The sequence below is a fragment of the Eschrichtius robustus genome, chromosome 1 (genome assembly GCF_028021215.1).
Source record: "Eschrichtius robustus isolate mEscRob2 chromosome 1, mEscRob2.pri, whole genome shotgun sequence".
NCBI lineage: Eukaryota > Metazoa > Chordata > Mammalia > Artiodactyla > Eschrichtiidae > Eschrichtius > Eschrichtius robustus.
The window spans coordinates 37,053,368-37,069,342 of record NC_090824.1 but is presented as its reverse complement, the minus strand read 5'-3'; the positions used below and the strand labels follow the sequence as shown (position 1 = coordinate 37,069,342).

General features: G+C 43.2%; 1 pseudogene; it reads left to right on the top strand.

The window, feature by feature from the left end:
- The first annotated feature begins 4,478 nt into the window (after positions 1-4,478).
- Positions 4,479-15,975, top strand: part of LOC137751262 (nucleolar protein 56 pseudogene) — a 45,649-nt pseudogene continuing 34,152 nt past the window's right edge.

The following is a 15,975-nucleotide window of genomic DNA, read 5'->3' as shown; positions in this document are numbered from 1 at the left end:
CAAACTACTGCTCTTTTCCTTAGGATAAAGCCCTGCGAATGATATTGCTGCATCAAAGAGCACACTCCTTCTCAAGACCTTATGATTGCTGAATTTCCTCCCCAAGGCTAGCCCCAAAGCAAAGCTACCTCCATCTGTGTATGAGAATGCTCACCCCTCACCTGGGCATTACCGTTCCTTTGAATCCTTGCCAATTCTATGGTAGTGAAAAATGGAATTATATGTTCATTCTAATTTATACTTTCTATTAACAGTAAGGATGCATACCTCTTCATAATGGTCATTTGTGCTTCCCCTTTTCTGATTTATCACAGAAATAATATAATGTGAAATGCATTGAGTTTCTTCGAGTAAACGCATCACCCAACTCAAGGAACTATATTATAGTAGCACAGATAATAAAAATAACAGTACCTTGTCATAAATTCTAGATCAAGGCAGATGGTGTCCGGGTATTCGTTCTTAGTTGATGAAATTTATTTGTCCGTCTTTTAGCGCAGAATCTCAAAATGCTTTCCAGATCCCAGTTAAACTTGTTAGAACACTTTTTACGTACTTATGATAGGAGTTCCATCTGCCTTAGCCACTCCTGACCCACCAACCTCACCTCCAGCCTGGTGGGAGAAAAACAATCTGAACTTAAGTACCTGATCATTACCTATTCATATCCTTTGCTTATTTTTCTATTAATGGACTCTATATTTGTCTTTCTCTTATTGATTTGGCATTCTGATCTCTGGTGGCCTCGGCCTGAAGCAGCTTGAAGCAGGGTTTCGGTTCCCGGCCAGAGATTGAGGTCGGGTCGCGGCAGTGAGACCACCAAATCCCAGCCACTAGACCAGTGGTCACTGACAAGTCCCCGACCTTTTGGTTTTGCAGAAAAGAATTCCCACAAAGATGAAAAGTAGTGAAACAAGTGAAGTGTTTATTAGAAAAAAAGAGTACAGTACGTGTGGATAGACACACAGGCGGACTCAGAGAGAGAGTTGCGCCCTCGTGGTAGTTTGAATCACTTTTATGGGGCATTTCTTCCTGGTTTCCTTTGGCCAATCATTTTGATTTGCCTGGTTCAGAGTCTGTATTCGGTATATCTCAGGATCCTCCCATGTGTGCGTGCGCATCTCTTAGCCAAGATGGATTCTAGCGAAGAGGCCTATGGGTAGTTGACATCACTTACTGTGGGGTGGCGGTCCCTCCCTTTTTGACCTCCAAGGAGCTTTCTAGTCGGGAAGGTTTCCTTGACTTCGAGAATGAGAAATATGTGGTCTCTTATCTTCTATCTGGGCAGGGTGCAGCCTCCTCTCTCAATTGTCCTGCTAGGGACAATTGGAATATCAGTCCACAGGGAACAAATCTCCAACTGCTTACCCTGGTCGGGGGGACCCATCTACTTCTGCCTCAATTCTTGGAAGAAATTGCAAAAGTTCCTATGAGGAAAACAGGTTACAGGAAAGCTGAAGATAGTAAGATCCCATGTGTGTAAAAAACACATATCATTATATGTGTAGAAAGTCTGGAAGGAAATAACTAAATTATTAAAAGCGATTCTCTCTGAAAAGTAGGATTATGCATGATTTTTCTTGAAACATTTCTTTGCTTACATGTATTTTCTATTTTTATTTTTTATTTTTTATTTTTTTTAAGAAGAAAGACTTTCTTTTTATTTATTTATTTTTGGCTGTGTTGGGTCTTCGTTTCTGTGCAAGGGCTTTCTCTAGTTGCGGCGAGCGGGGGCCACTCTTCATCGCGGTGCGCGGGCCTCTCACTGTCGCGGCCTCTCTTGTTGCGGAGCACAGGCTCCAGACGCGCAGGCTCAGTAGTTGTGGCTCACGGGCCCAGCTGCTCCGCGGCATGTGGGATCCTCCCAGACCAGGGCTCGAACCCGTGTTCCCTGCATCGGCAGGCAGACTCTCAACCACTGCGCCACCAGGGAAGCCCTCTATTTTTATTTTTACAACAGATATTTTTTCAAAAGCATCCCTGATTTCTTGCAGAGTGGTGACATCTAGCACCCACCCCATCCAGCAGTGCACAAGGGACCACAGCGCCTAGAGCAAAAGAATAGGTAATTAACCACAAAAGGAGAAACACAAATGACCAGGATGAAGGGGTATTCATTCTCACTACTGATTAGAAGTATAAATTAGAACATATGATTCCATTTTCACCTATATAATTGGCAAAGATTCCGAGAAGTGATCATGTTTAATCTTGGCAAGTGGGTGGGGAAGTAGGCATTCTCATACACTGATGGGAGAGTATACTCTGGTATGAGCCTTCAGGAAGGCAATTTGGCAGTAATAGATTACCTTTTGAATATATTTGTGTATTTTGTGTATTCATTTAGGGCTGGTTCAGATATCTGGCTCCTACATGTCCATCTGTGGTGGTGTTGTCCATCACTGATTTAAAACTTATTGAAGGGTGGAACTGTGTCATTCCACGCAGCCCTGTGACCAGATAGACACTTCAGAAGTGCTTTTGAGGACGATTATGATAATGATAAAATAAATGACTTATCTTCTTGGATTTACAAACGGCCACCAGTCATTTGTTGATAGCCTAAGCAGGGCTCAGTGCCTTGCGAGGTCTATCAGGGACTCAAGCATAAGGTAAGGTTCCTGTCCTCAGGGCTGACCTACAGAGTCAGGACAAAGCTCAGTAACAGCATGGGGGAGCATGCAGGTAAGGGTAAATTGTGAAGTGGAGACTACCACAGGCTCAGCAATGAGCCAGCTCGGAATCATCTGTGCAGAAATAATGAGGACCTCGGAGAGGAGGGGCTCACATCTCGTTTCCACTGGTCACTCCATCCTCCTTCTGCACCGACGCTCTGATGAACACTCTTACCAAGCAGCACAGCTGGTGCATTTGAATTTGCCTCTTTTTCCTGGCAGGCAGTGATTTCTTTCAAAGTGTATCTCAGGGCAACCCAAATGGTTGATGAGGGAAAACTTCTCTGTATAGAAATATTCCAGGTCAGAAATATAGAAGGAATGATAGAGTTAGAATCTTACCATCTTGCAAAACCTTAATGCAATAACGGGTCTAGGCAATGATTATCAGCGGTAGTTAACATTACGAGAGACATCTAGTCCTCAGGTGCCTGGATGGGAATATACACCACCACCTATGAAGTGTGCCTGCCAAAAAACAAAACCCAAAGCAGATTGAGCCTCTAAATCTAACATTTGATTTATAGGAAATTCAGGGGAGTAGGAATATGCTAAATAATACTACAGAGATTCCATCAGAAAAATTTTAAATGGAGGAAACTCTATAGAAACAATGCCCTATTCTTCAGTAAATGACAAGGGGGAAGAAAGGAGGAAAAGAGAAACTTTAGGTTTAAAAAAGAGACTTAAAAGACATCAGTCAAATGCAATGCATGGCCCTTGCTTGGATCCTGATTTGAACAAGCCAAGTATTTTAAGATATATATACTACATATAATGTATACATATATTCATATGTCTATGACATAATCAGGGGATATTTGATATTGAGGAATTTTTGGTGAATTTGGTAAATTTGTTTTGATATTGTTGTTTTGTAACACTCCCTCACCCTTTTTTAGAGGCACAGATTTAAACATTTACAGAAGGAAAAAAAAAAAAAGGCAGGCAATGGAAAGGAAGATGAGAAAAAATGAGTAGGTGTCAACCCTCCATAAACTACGGGACGTGATTGCAGGTTGACTGGTGATTTTTACGTCCTCTTCTCCAGTCCTTTTACTTTACAAGTGCAGACCAAACCATGTGTGAGAATGTTAAACAAACAAACAAAACACACCCTCCAGGAAAAGAAAACAATAACAAAAAGCAGAGAATCAGTGACACGCTCGGACAGCTGGGGATCAACTTGAGACTGTGCCAGTAGCAGGGCAGTCAGGCCTCGTGTGGATCTGGCCATGGGTTTAGAGCACGCTTTCTCCTTCAGGGGCGTGTGTTCTTTCATGTGACTTCTCTGAGCCCACTGACTCTGGATGAACGTGCTGCTTCCTCCCCAAACGCTGTTGCTTTACTTGGGAGTAATGATCTCCTCCTCCACGCTCAGCTTTTTCCCTTCATACACATGCCTTACCATGGCCGATAATCACACGCTGATGCAGACCTAAAGAGCACAAATGGAGCATTTGCTTGAAGACTGAAGAGTCTTGTGTCACTGCACACAAAGACTAAAGCGAGGAGGAGCCCTAAATGTCATCACACGCTGCACACTGTAACACGTACCCATTAAAGAACAATTGGGTGGATTTTTAGAGCTGGAAAATTTTTTCCCATTAGGTCTCACAGCAAACCAGGAAGAATGGTGGTTACACTGCTGGCTTTTCAAGCCAGGACCCTGAGGTACAGAGCTGTTGTTACCAGTCTAGAACTGTCAGTTTGTCTTACTAAACCACTGCTTCATTGTTTCACAAATATTTATTGTGTACCTGCTGCACTAGGCCCGGAGGATATCCCCACGACAAGGCAAACATGGCCTGTGCCCTTCGACGCCACTGCAGCCCCCTCTGGCAGAGGGTGATTGAGAGGGAGTTAGCAGGGACCAGACGGTCTGTGCTCTGTAGGTTGTGGCCAGATGTTGGGATTTTATCTAATTGGGATGGGAATCAGATGGAGGACCTTAGGCAAAGGAGCAATATGATCCAATTTAGTTTGAAAGGATTGCTCTGACCACGGTGTGGAAAATGGGCTAGGAGTGGGGGATGGAGAATGGAGGCTGGGAGACCCGTTAGAGGCTACAGAGGTGGCCCAGGAGAGGGAAGATGGCGACTTGGACTAGGGATGGATTCTGGATAAGGTAGAGTTGACAGGATTTGCTGATGGATTGGATGTTGAGGATGAGAAAAGAGAAGGTGAGGAAACCTCTAAACTTTTTGGCCTGAGCCATTGGGTGTTTGGTGTTTCCACAGGGGAAACTGGATGAGGAACAGGTTGAGGGAGAAAACCTTGAGTTCTATTTGGGAATGTTAAATTTGAGATGTCAACTAGTCATCCATGTAGAGATGAGTTGGCCTTAGGATATAGAGATCAGGAATTCTGGGGAGAGACCAGAGCTGGAAATACAGATTTTGGAAGTAACTGGCTGTGGGCCTGGATAAGATTACCTAAGGAGAGTGAAGCTAGAGAAGACAAAGGATCAGTTTAGGTCACTCTACAGCTTAGAGGGGACAGAGGAGGAACAAGCAACATGCAGGAAACCCCTTACGTGCTCCAACAACTCAACTTCAGAATGTGCAACCAGCCAGTGAGGTAAGAGGAAAAGTGGAAGACCAGAGAAAAAAGTGTGACATGAAGTAGGGAGTGAGCAGCTGGGTAGAAATGCTGCAGAGAGAACTAGTAAGATGACAACAGAGAGGTGACCATCAGATTTAGGGACGTGGAGGTCGACTGTGCAGAGGTATGGAGGTGTGGATGTATGGAGACCCCTTGAAACGGGCTGAGTAGAGAAAGGCAGGTGAGAAAGTGGACCAAGACTGTGGACAATGCAAGGTTTGCTGTGAAGGGGAGGAAAGAAATGGGGCAGGATATACGGGGAGATGTATGGTCAAGGGGGTATAGTTTTATTGTTGGGTTGTCTTGGATTTTGGCTTTTTAGAGACAGGAGATACTAGAACTTGTCTGTATGCTGATACAGATGATCTAGTAGAGGTAGGGGATATTTGTAGGGGCTGAGACCTTGAGGGCTGGGATGGGAAGCACAGGTTGAGGGTTGCCCTTTATGGGAAAAGGCATCTGCAGTCACAGGAGGAAAAGCAGAGGGTGTGACACCCTTTCCCCAAGTTCTTTTGATTATCTTAGATGCCCGGAGGCCCCTTCTCTGTGCATTACTTTAGCAAGGCCCAGTCTCTGAATTTTCAGAAGAATTACAGATAACAAAAATTCTTAGCCAAAGTAATGCATTCTGAATGGTGGACTTTCAGACACTGCATAGGAAATACATAGCTGGGCTGGGAAGTGTCTTTTTGGTTTCCCTGAAGCCACACTTTTTGGGTGATCATCTACTCCACTTATGTGTAAGACCAGTTGGGAAAGTTGTATCATTTTTTTCCCCTAGGATCCCTTAACCAAGTCCTGGATCATCAAGCATTAAAATTAACAGCACCTGAGCTCTGAGTCAGCTTCAATTCTGTAGATCTTACTTTGTGCCCTGTGGGTTCTATTTTAAGTTCATTTCTCTTCTAGAATTGACTGCCAGGGGAAAACCTTTTCTGTGATTACTTTCATCACAGAACAAGAATATATGACTTATCTTGGTTTCCTCTTTATCTTTTGCTTCAAGGAAGCACAAATAAATTTACTGCTTAATCATAAGAACTTAGAGCTTTGGTCTCTCAGATTTTTATTTTCTATCTTCACAACTTTGTGTTGCTTATCCCTTTTCTTTTGTTTCTTTTTTAAATTAATTTTTTTATTTTGAAATAATGGCAGATTTACATGAAGTTGTAAGATATAATACAGAGGGATCCTGCGAACCCTTTACCCAGCTTTCTCAATGGTAACATCTTGCACAGTTACAGAACAATTTCACAACCAGGATATTGATATTGATCCAGTCAAGATACAAAACATTCCATTGCTATGAGGATCCCTCATGTTACACTTATAGCCACACACTTCTTTCTTGTCCCCACCCTCTCCTTAACCCCTGGCAACCACTAATCTCTCCTCAATTTCTATAATTTTGTCATTTCAAGAATGCTATATACATGTAATCATACAGTACCTAACTTTTTGACATTGGTTTTTTTTCACTCGATATAACTTTCTGGGAATTCATCCAGGATGTTACATGTATCAATAGTTTGTTCTTTGCATCACTATTTACAATAGCCAAGACATGGACAGATGAATAGATAAAGAAGATGTTGTACCTATATACAATGGAACATTACTCAGTCATAAAAAAGAATGAAATAATGCCATTTGCAGCAACATGAATGGACCTAGAGATTATCATACTAAATGAAGTAAGTCAGACAGAGAAAGACAAATATCATATGATATCACTTATATGTGGAATCTAAAAAAATGATACAAATGAACTTATTTACAAAACAGAAACAGACTCACAGACTTAGAAAACAAATTTATGGTTACCAAAGGGGAAAGGTGGGGGGAGGGATAAATTAGGAGGTTGGGATTAACATATATACACTACTGTATATAAAATAAATAATCAACAAGGAGGGCAATTCCCTGGTGGTCCAGTGGTTAGGGCTCTGTGCTTCCACTGCAGGGGGCACGGGTTCTATCCCTGGTCGGGGAACTAAGATCCCACGTGCTGTGCGGCACAGCCAAAAAAAAAAACCACAAGGACCTACTGTATAGCACAGGAACTCTACTCAAGACTATAATAACCTATATGGAAAAAGAATCTGAAAAAGAATAGATGTATGTGTATGTATAACTGAATCACTTTGCTGTATACCTGAAACTAACACAACATTGTAAATCAGCTATATTCCAATATAAAATAAAAATTAAAAACAAATAGTTTGTTCCTTTTTATTGCTGAGTTGTATTCTGTGATGTGGATGTACCGAAGCTTGTTTAATTCATCCTTCAAAGGACATATGGATTGTTTCCAGTTTGGGCTATTACAAATAAAGCTGCGATAAATATTCATGTACAAGTTTTTGTGTGAACATAAGTTTTCATTTCTCTGAGCTTATACATTTTTTTAAAAAATTTATTTATTTATTTTTGGCTGTGTTGGGTCTTCATTTCCGTGCGAGGGCCCTCTCCAGTCGCGGCAAGCGGGGGCCACTCCTCATCGCGACGCGCAGGCCTCTCACCGTCGCGGCCTCTCCTGTTGCGGAGCACAGGCTCCAGATGCGCAGGCTCAGTAGTTGTGGCTCACGGGCCCAGTCGCTTCGCGGCATGTGGGATCCTCCCAGACCAGGGCTCGAACCCATGTCCCCTGCATTGGCAGGCAGACTCTCAACCACTGCGCCACCAGGGAAGCCCCTGAGCTTATACATTTTATAGTTAATTGTACCAGGTCTTTTTCTGTGAGTGGCTAGTATATAATCATAAATAAAGACCACCTACTATTTTTGTATTGTGATTGTTATTAGCATGTTATTATCTTTCATCTTCCAACTCCTCTCATGGCCTGGAAAAAAGCAGATGAAACTTGGAAGAGCTACATAGTGTGTTCACAGGTCCAGTGGAGACTGAATTCTGATATATGTTCTCAACTCCCAGCTTTTATGGGGCTATTATGGAAACCACTGCAGCTCTTAAGACAGAGTTTATTTTTGCTTCTTCTCTCTGGAATCCTGGTCGATAGGAAACAAGCTTGATTTCTAGTTGCTTGCTTAGGAACGGCTCAGAGGTGTGGTTGGATATTCTTTCAATGTATGTGGGCAATTAAAACAAAAGTTCTAAAACAGATGCAAGTACAGCTGTCCCCTAGATTCACTTCATCTTGATCTCACATTTGAAATTAAGATAATCACTTCATGGCACTGTGGTTTTATACAAATCTCTGCTAAAAAGAATGTTCAATTTAGAGAAAGATACAGAATGAATCCACCATGAAACCCAAGCCATGTGTTTTTATTGAAACCACAGCTGACCAACCATAATGGAGAAATGGAGGGTGAGAAAGCGTGTGTAGCTGTTCGTTTTTGAGATTCTAAAGTGACACGGCCAGAGACAGCTGTCACTCTCTCTGCCTATATTAGTCTAATATCTGGCAATTAAATTCTATTGGCTCATTTGTTTCATTCAGCATTCTGCTCACTCTGTGCCGGGGACTGGGGTGGGGTCTGGAAACTGGGAGATTAATGAGATGCTGTTCCTATGCTCAAGGGGCTCACAGTCCAGTGAGGGGGAAGGTGATGTCTAAACAGTCACAAGATGATGCGCTAAGTGCTTCCAAAGTGTATTCCAAAGTCTGCAAGTGGTGCCAGCGGCAGCCTCCGGTCACCAGGCGTGCTGGCAGCCGGGGGCTACTGGACTCGTTCAGCAGTGTGGTCTTGTCTGTGGTTATAGCTTGTTGTCCACTCTCCTTTAATTCTTGTATGTTTTCCAAGCCTTCCTGGTGATTCTACCCAATGTACTCCCAGTAAATTCTCTTTCTTCTTAAATCAGCCAATGTTGATTGATAGACTGCTAGTTTCAGGTTATTAGGTATCCCTCCAGGATTGATTTATGAATGTAAATGCAGGACTAAGCCCCACCCAGTTGTGAAAATGATGAAATACTTCCATGTCAGTTGGTAAATAAACACTGCTCCCAGCCCCCTGAGGCCCCAGGCTCCCTGGTCCCTCCCCTGGGACCCTCTCTCTTCCTTACAATCCATCATCTCAAGGTGTTATACTGGGCACAGGTGCTCTGGTACTACAGGTGGCATTCTTTCTGATTGACAGGTGCCTCTGGTGATGCATCTAAACGTACACGGTATACATATATGTTATGTATGTAAGTATATATAAATATCAAAAATTCAGGATGAATTCGTGTCAAATGGGAACTTACTGCACATTCTGTGTGGCTAATGTGAGACCTTTCCATATAAGCACATGTAGATTTATTCCCTTTTCAAATGGCTGATTGGTGTTTCATTACAGGGATTTAACTACAAATGATTTAACCAATTTGGGGAGGTTTTAAAAAATAGAGATATCCTTCCTCCACATCTCAGTACCACCTACAAGGGTGTGGCCAAGACAGCAGAGTAGGAAGACCCTGAGCTCAACTCTTCGCTCAGGCACACCAAAATGACAGCTATTTATAGAGTAGCTATCAATGAGAACAACCTGAAGATTAGCAGAGACATCTTCTACAACTAAAAATATAAAGAAGGAGCCACAACGAGATGGGTAGGAGGGGTGGAGTCACAGTATAGTCAAGACCCACACCTGCAGGTAGGGGACCCACAAACAGGAGGATGACCACAATTGCAGAGGTTCTCCCCAAGGAGTGAGAGGTCCAAACCCCACACTGGGCTCTCCAGCCAGGAGGTCCTGCATTGGGAGGACGAGACCTCAGAAGTTTGGCTTTGAATACCAGTGGGGCTTAATTTTAGGAGACCCAGAGGGCTGTGCTAAAGAGACTCCACTATTAAAGGGCACATCCAAAATCTCACACGCTCTGGGACCCAAGGCAGAAATAGTCATTTGAAAGGAGCCTGGGTCAAATCCACCTGCTGACCTTGGAGAGCCTCCCAGAGAGGCAGGAGATAACTGGGACTCACCCTGGGGATGTAAGACACTGGCGGCAGTCATTTTGGGGAGCTCATTCTATCACAAGGACGCTGGTGGTGGCAAGTGCCATTTTAGAATCCTCCCTCTAGCTTATGAGCCCCAGGACCCAGACTTTCCCAGTATCAGTCCTGGGATGCCCCTAGCCAAGCAGCTAGCTGGGCTGGGACACAGCCCCACCCCTCAGCAGGTCAGCTGCCCTAGGCTCCTCTAAGCCCCCGGCTACCCTGGGACCCAGCCCTGCCCACCAGTGGGCTGGTACTAGCACTGGGATGCAACCTCACCCATCAGTGGGGCGGGGGAGGGCACCAGCCCTAGGAGCCCCTAAGTCTCAGCCCTGCTCACCAGTGGCCCAACATCAGCTCTGGGGCTCCCAAGGCCCTGCAGCCAGAGATCCTGGGACCCAGTTCCATCCACTAGTGGGCCAGCACTAGCCCCAGGCCCCCTGGTCCTGCAGCCAACTGTTGAGATCCAGCCCCACCTGCCAGCAGGCCAACATCAGCTCTAGGACCTCAAGCCCTACCACCAGAGAACCCAAGACTTTGTATGGTGACAGATGGTAACTAGACTTATCATCGTGATTATTTTGAAATGTATAGAAATATCAAATCACTATGTTGTACACCAGGAAGTAACGTAGTGTTATAGGTCAATTACTCTTCAAAAGTAAAGAAACAAACCCATAGAAAAAGAGATCAGATTTGTGGTTACCAAAGGCGGAATGTGGGGATAGGTGGGGGTGGGCGGAGGGGGAGTGGGGTGAAGGTGGTCAAAAGTTACAAACTTCCAGTTATAAGATACATAAGTGCTGGGGATGTCATGTACGACGTGATAATATACTACTGTATTATGTTATATGTGAAATTTGTTGAGAGTAAATTCTAGGCATTCTCATCACAAGGAAAAAAATATTTTTTTTCTATTTCTTGAATTTTGTATCTATATGAGATGATGGATGTTCACTAAACTGTGGTAATGATTTCATGATGAATGTTAGTCACATCATTATGCTGCGCACCTTAAACTTGTGCAGAGCTTGTACTGTACTTGTATTGTGCAATTACATACTGCAATTGTACAGTATGTCCATTATATCTCAATAAAACTGGAAGAAAAAAAAACCCACCTACAAGATGGAGATTCAGGAAGTCTAGGGAGAGGCTGACCATGTGAATTTTCCAAACTCTCCAGGTGGTTCTCCAGATCTGGGATTTATTGGCATGAGCAGTGCATCAGCTGGCCCTGCAAACATGGAAGCAAAAAAAAGCCATGAAACTTCCTTTATAAAAGAAGGCCTGTCTTCTCCTTTCTAGGACACAAGATATAAAATAAACAATATAAAAACTTGTGTTTAAAGACTTCCAATCCTTACGTTTATAGTTGCCCTGGCTTGCTACCAGATTGTAATTTTTCTCTGTTTAGCAATAACTAAAAGGAATGCCAGTCTAGAAACAAGCCGAGGGGCAGAGCCCTCTCAGTAAGTTCCGTATATACAGGCCAAGCTTTTGTTTCCAAAGAACATTGCTGTCCCTCTTGTATTTAGAAAAAATTCAACTTTGGTTGTCTTCCAGGAACTGAGCAGTGGCCAAACATCAGTATTTCTTCAGATTTGAAAGTGAATCTTGATTTTTTTTTTCATAAGTCGGCATAAAGCTCAGATAATCAACTACAGTTCTTGGAAAGGATTAAAATGTAATTCAGTTCAGCACTTCCAGGCAATCTGGAAGCTAGAAAAGTATATTTATGGGAAAAGAGGTTTATATAAATACTTTATTCAGTGACCCACATGATAGAGTTGAGAATAAGCATCTTGTGTTGGTGGATGATACCAAATTAGGTGGAGTTGCTAACATCCCATATAGTGAGAACTAAACTCACTGTGACCCTTTTAGATTGGCCTTGACACACTTTTAAAAAATGACCCATACCACAAGATGAAAAATGGCTCACAAGAGCTATAGTGAAAAAAAATATGAGATTTTCAAAGTTAACAACTATGTCACAAGTACAGAATTAGTCAGCAATAAAGAAACTATTGAGAAAACAAACAAAAAAACATGATACTGGAATGTTAATGAGGAAAAGATATCAAAACTCCTGAATACTTTTCCCACATATGGCCTGGGTCAGGCCTTAACTGGAAAATACTCCTATCCAGTTTGGGTCTTCATAATTTGGAAGTCTATCTAAAAAAATAAAATGTGCCTGAAAAATGTGGGTGACTTATGAGATAGGGGGAGAAAAATCTCTGAGAGAAAAATTAAGCTAATTGGAATTATTTGAACTGCAGAAAGAAAACTCAGAAACAGCTTTAGAACTGTCTTCAAATATTCATGGTATGATTATGGAGTGCTGAATATCTTTTTCTCTTTTCTACAAAAGACACAACTGGAAATCAAGAGGTAAACACGCAGTAATTTGGATTAACTTAGATCTGAGGACATGTGTTCTTGAAGTAGATTAGTGTACTGGGTAGCTGTGTATAATACCTAGAATGTACAGACCACGGACTCTGGAGCCAGACTGCTTGAATTCAGATCCCAGCTCAGCTGCTTAATATCTATGAGCCTGACTTCCCACAACCTGTCTCAGTTTGCCCATCTAAGAAGTGGGAGGTCAATACTGTCTGCCTCATAAGGTTGTGGGGAAGATAGTATGAGATGATGTAGGCAAGTCCCGAAGGGATGCGATTACTTGCTGATCACTAAGGATGGTAAAACTTCTAGAATGGACTCCTGGAGGGGATCCTTGAATCTTTTCCTAGACTGTCTCAAACTTATGGTTAGATTTATAGTTCTAATTTGAGACAACTTTGTGAACAACACATGGCGTCTGCGCGAAACATCTCACACAATATTTTAGCCATCATTTCAAAATTGCCTCACTCTATCACATTCTTATAACACAAAATTATAAATCTTGTGCACCCAGCTGAGACTGTCTTGCACACAGTACGCATATGCGATCAGGTGGATTGCAAACCTGGACATGGCTCATGAGAATATTTGCTCCTTGGTCTTTTGATATTGCAGAGATATTATCAAATAATCTTCATATCATATACCTTGGAATATATTCATGTCTGAAATTTGTGTTAATGAGCCAGTTTAACTCAATTCAAATAAATTCCATTTAGTTCAACTAAGCATTATCGAGGACGTGTGCTAGGCCCTTGGAACAACAAATGACTCTTGTTCTCTGCCTTTAAAGACCTCACAGTTTTACAAGAAGAAGAAGCAAAAATAGTTCATTTTAATATCATGTGACAGAAGACAAATTTCAGGGGCAAATTGCCATGGAAGCATAGAAACTGAATGATGATTTTTTTTTTTTTAATTTTACAGCTACTTTATTTATTTATTTATTTATTTTTGACTGTGTTGGGTCTTCGGTTCATGCGAGGGCTTTCTCTAGTTACGGCAAGTGGGGGCCACTCTTCATGGCGGTGCGGGGACCGCTCTTCATCGCGGCGCGCGGGCCTTTCACCATCGCGGCCCCTCCCGTTGCGGGGCACAGGCTCCAGACGCGCAGGCTCAGTAGTTGTGGCTCACGGGCCCAGCTGCTCCGTGGCATGTGGGATCTTCCCAGACCAGGGCTCGAACCCGTGTCCCCTGCATTAGCAGGCAGATTCTCAACCACTGCGCCACCAGGGAAGCCCCTGAATGATGATTTTTGTCTGGGAATCACCAAAGGCTCACAGAAGTCCAGACACTTAAATGAACTTTGAAGAAAGAGGGGAGCGGAGAGAATTTCTCAGGTGAAGCTGAAAGGAGGTCTAGAGAGTGACAGCTTCTATTGGGTCCAGGGGCTGGATTTTTGTTATTGTTACCATTATTATTGTCATTATACATTACCATTATTACTTTGCCTAAGTCATGTTGGCATAAATCTGTGACATTTCTAGATGAACATGAACATGAAGCAGTATTTGAGGCAACAAGAACTCAAAAGGCCATGGGTTTAAGTTGTACCTCGGCTTTGCAGAAAGATTTCAAAAGCACCACTAACAACTCAGAGTAAGAATACTGGTGTGTGTGTGCATGTGTGTGTATCCATCTATGTATTTATTTTTTGCCATTCTTACACATTTGGACCAAGACAACTTCTAAATAGTAAAATAATAAATGCCAGAGCAAGATGTCCTGTCTGTGATAAATGGAAGAGAAGGCACTCTTTCTAGATCCTCGTTTGGAAGGGTTCTGGTCATATCTGCCCAATCACAGGGGTGTATGAGATGTAAGCACTCTTCCCCGTTTATCTCTGCGGTCCAAATTGGTGAAAGCATACAACATTCTGCTTGTAATGTGGGAAACTTCAAGAAATTTCAACCCCCTGCCTGCTGTTACTGACGCCGAAAACTTGGCCTCTGTGCACCCGGTGCCGAATTGAATCTTGGAGACAGAGTTTTGGGTGAAGTAGAAAAGAATAGCTTTATTGCTTTGCCAGGCAAAGGGGGACACATCAGGCTCAGGCCTCAAAAACTGTGTGTCCTAACCTGGGGGGATTTGGTGAGGAGTTTTATAACAATGGTTCAAGGGCGGGGTTGCTGATAACGATCAGGGTGTGTGCAGGGCCTATACTCCCTTAATCTGGCCTCAGGGGGTCTCCTGATCTTTGAAGAAGGCTTCATCAAGAAGTTAACATCTTCCATTTGTTGGGGTTTTTTGTTCTGCAGAAGAGCTTATCGTTATATGTATCCCTTGACCTACCAACAAGAAATGGAGGACATGGAAAGATTTCCGTGCTCAGGAGCCCCCACAGGGTCCTGCTCGGTTTCATTCCGAAGGTTTTTAAGACAGGAATAGTAGGAGAAATGGTAAGAAGAGAGAAAGGAAAGCTCAGAGGAGGACACAGGTGTCCTGCAGAGTCAGGCTGAGTGGTGGTCCCAGGGGTCTCTCCTAATCTCCCTCCAGGCAATGAGGTTGTTCTCCTGCTGATGTTTTCCTCAATAACAAGAAACGAACCCTGTCATAAGTCAGGCCCTCCTGCGGTTACAAGGAGGGCAGCCCTGGCGCCACTGACCAGGCTGATCCCCACCCAATAGGCTCAGGATCCTGGGGGACAAAGCTGCATGTCTGTCCCTGGACACCAGCAAGTCTCTGGAATGGCGAACGGCCCCGGCGACATTGACAGGAAGGCTTTATTTTCAGGGCTGGGGGTGGAGAAGCAGCTGAACGAGGACTGTGCGGTGCTTTGCTGTGGTGCAAGGTCAAGGCTTTTTTTTCAAAGCAAATGACAGATTGTTCTTTGTCCATCTGTAGCTAAGTGACACCCGAGGCCCCAGGAGGAATAGTTGGTGCCCATCACGGGACGCCCCGCCCTCATCACATGCTTGTGTCAGGCTCTAAAAGGAGTCTGATGAGCTGGCCTGCGGCCCTGCCCCTGACCTCTGGCCAACAACTCTACTTTCTCCCCCTTCTCTTCTCTGGTGTCTGGTTTCACAGATGCCAAGTAAAAACCTCATTGATTCAGCATTTGAAATCACTGGAGCTGAACTAACTAAAGTTTTCCCTTGCAATACCTTAGCAAAGGGCTTAATAAATAAACAGAGATAAAACATTGTTAGAGGAAGAGGGGATTTAACCCAATTAAAATTATGAATGTATTGAAAATATTTTAAGTAGGGTTGATGTGCTAGTCCTCTGATGGTTGATAGGTTTTATATTTTGGCCCATCTCCAATTGATTGGCACAATGTTGAGAAAGATTATGCATTTTAAAAAAAGGAGAGAAGGAAAAGAAAGAAAGATTATATTTATT